Here is a 3,351-nt window from a genome sequence, read left to right as displayed (position 1 = left end):
CCCATATTTCTTGGAGGCTTTGTTCGTTTCTTTTTATTCTTTTTTCTCTAAACTTCCCTTCTCGCTTCATTTCATTCATTTCATCTTCCATCACTGATACCCTTTCTTCCAGTTGATCGCATCGACTACTGAGAATTCTGCAGTCTTCACGTAGTTCTCGAAACTTGGCTTTCAGCTCCGTCAGCTCCTTTAAGCACTTCTCTGCATTGGTTATTTTAGTTAAACATTCGTCTAATTTTTTTTCAAAGTTTTTAACTTCTTTGCCATTGGTTAGAATTTCCTCCTGTAGATCGGAGTAGTTTCATCGTCTGAAGCCTTCTTCTCTCAACTCGTCAAAGTCATTCTCTGTCCAGCTTTGTTCCGTTGCTGCTGAGGAACTGCATTCCTTTGGAAGAGGAGAGGCGCTCTGCTTTTTAGAGTCTCCAGTTTTTCTGCTCTGTTTACTCCCCATCTTTGTAGTTTTTTCTACTTTTGGTCTTTGATGATGGTGATTTAAAGATGGGTGTTTGGTGTGGGTGTCCTTTCTGTTTGTTAGCTTTCCTTCTAACAAAGAGGACCCTCAGCTGCAGGTCTGTTGGAGTTTGCTAGAGGTCCACTCCAGACCCTCTTTGGCTGGGTGGCAGCAGCAGTGGCTGCAGAACAGTGGATTTTCATGAACCACAAATTCAGCTGTCTGATCGTTCCTCTGGAAGTTTTGTCTCAGAGGAGTACCCGGCCGAGTGAGGTGTCAGTCTGTCCCTACTGGGGGGTGCCTCCCAGTTAGGCTGCTCAGGGGTCAGGCCAACATTCAGATTCAGGAAATACAGAGAACGCCACAAAGATACTCCTCGAGAAGAGCAACTCCAAGACACATAATTGTCAGATTCACCAAAGTTGAAATGAAGGAAAAAATGTTAAAAGCGGCCAGAGAGATAGGTCAGGTTACCCACAAAGGGAAGCCCATCAGACTAACAGCTGATCTCTCAGCAGAAACTCTACAAGCCAGAAGAGAGTGGGGGCCAATATTCAACATTCTTAAAGAAAAGAATTTTCAACCCAGAATTTCATATCCAGCCAAACTAAGCTTCATAAGTGAAGGAGAAATAAAATACTTTACAGACAAGCAAATGCTGAGTGATTTTGTCACCACCAGGCCTGCCCTAAAAGAGCTCCTGAAGGAAGCACTAAACATGGAAAGGAACAACCGGTACCAGCCACTGCAAAAACATGCCAAATTGTAAAGACCATCGAGGCTAGGAAGAAACTGCATCAACTAACGAGCAAAATAACCCGCTAACATCATAATGACAGGATCAAATTCACACATAACAATATTAACTTTAAATGTAAATGGGCTAAATGCTCCAATCGAAAGACACAGACTGGCAAATTGGATAAGGAGTCAAGACCCATCAGTGTGCTGTATTCAGGAAACCCATCTCATGTGCAGAGACACACATAGACTCAAAATAAAGGGATGGAGGAAGATCTACCAAGCAAATGGAAAACAAAAAAAGGCAGGGGTGGCAATCCTAGTCTCTGATAAAATAGACTTTAAACCAACAAAGATCAAAAGAGACAAAGAAGGCCATTACATAATGGTAAAGGGATCAATTCAACAAGAAGAGCTAACTATCCTAAATATATATGCACCCAATACAGGAGCACCCAGATTCATAAAGCAAGTCCTGAGTGACCTACAAAGAGACTTAGACTCCCACACAATAATAATGGGAGATTTTAACACCCCACTGTCAACATTAGACAGATCAACGAGACAGGAAGTTAACAAGGATACCCAGGAATTGAACTCAGCTCTGCACCAAGCGGACCTAATAGACATCTACAGAACTCTCCACCCCAAATCAACAGAATATACATTTTTTTCAGCACCACACCACACCTATTCCAAAATTAACCACATAGTTGGAAATAAAGCTCTCCTCAGCAAATGTAAAAGAACAGAAATTATAACAAACTGTCTCTCAGACCACAGTGCAATCAAACTAGAACTCAGGATTAAGAAACTCACTCAAAACCGCTCAACTACATGGAAACTAAACAACCTGCTCCTGAATCACTACTGGGTACATAACGAAATGAAGGCAGAAATAAAGATGTTCTTTGAAACCAACGAGAACAAAGACACAACATACCAGAATCTCTGGGACACATTCAAAGCAGTGTGTAGAGGGAAATTTATAGCACTAAATGCCCACAAGAGAAAGCAGGAAAGATCCAAAATTGACACCCTAACATCACAATTAAAAGAACTAGAAAAGCAAGAGCAAAAACATTCAAAAGCTAGCAGAAGGCAAGAAATAATTAAAATCAGAGCAGAACTGAAGGAAATAGAGACACAAAAAACCCTTCAAAAAATTAATGAATCCAGGAGCTGGTTTTTTGAAAAGATCAACAAAATCGATAGACTGCTAGCAAGACTAATAAAGAAGAAAAGAGAGAAGAATCAAATAGACGCAATAAAAAATGATAAAGGGGATATCACCACCGATCCCACAGAAATACAATCTACCATCAGAGAATACTACAAACACCTCTATGCAAATAAACTAGAAAATCTAGAAGAAATGGATAAATTCCTCGACAAATACACCCTCCCAAGTGTAAACCAGGAAGAAGTTGAATCCCTGAATAGACCAATAACAGGCTCTGAAATTGTGGCAATAATCAATAGCTTACCAACCAAAAAGAGTCCAAGACCAGATGGATTCACAGCCGAATTCTACCAGAGGTACAAGGAGGAGCTGGTACCATTCCTTCTGAAACTATTCCAATCAACAGAAAAAGAGGGAATCCTCCCTAACACAGTTTATGAGGCCAGCATCATTCTGATACCAAAGCCTGGCAGCGACACAACCAAAAAAAGAGAATTTCAGACCAATACCCTTGGTGAACATTGATGCAAAAATCCTCAATAAAATACTGGCAAACTGAATCCAGCAGCACATCAAAAAGCTTATCCACCATGAACAAGTGGGCTTCATCCCTGGGATGCAAGTCTGGTTCAACATATGCAAATCAATAAATGTAATCCAGCATATAAACAGAACCAAAGACAAAAACCACCTGATTATCTCCATAGATGCAGAAAAGGCCTTTGACAAAATTCAACAACGCTTCATGCTAAAAACTCTCAATAAATTAGGTATTGATGGGATGTATCTCAAAATAATAAGAGCTATCTACGACAAACCCACAGCCAATATCATACTGAATGGGCAAAAATGGGAAGCATTCCCTTTGAAAACTGGGACAAGACAGGGATGCCCTCTCTCACCACTCCTATTCAACATAGTGTTGGAAGTTCTGGCCAGGGCAATCAGGCAGGAGAAGGAAATAAAGGGTATTCAA

This window comes from Symphalangus syndactylus, chromosome 1, assembly GCF_028878055.3.
Source record: "Symphalangus syndactylus isolate Jambi chromosome 1, NHGRI_mSymSyn1-v2.1_pri, whole genome shotgun sequence".
Taxonomy (NCBI): domain Eukaryota; kingdom Metazoa; phylum Chordata; class Mammalia; order Primates; family Hylobatidae; genus Symphalangus; species Symphalangus syndactylus.
This window is presented reverse-complemented; position numbering follows the sequence as displayed.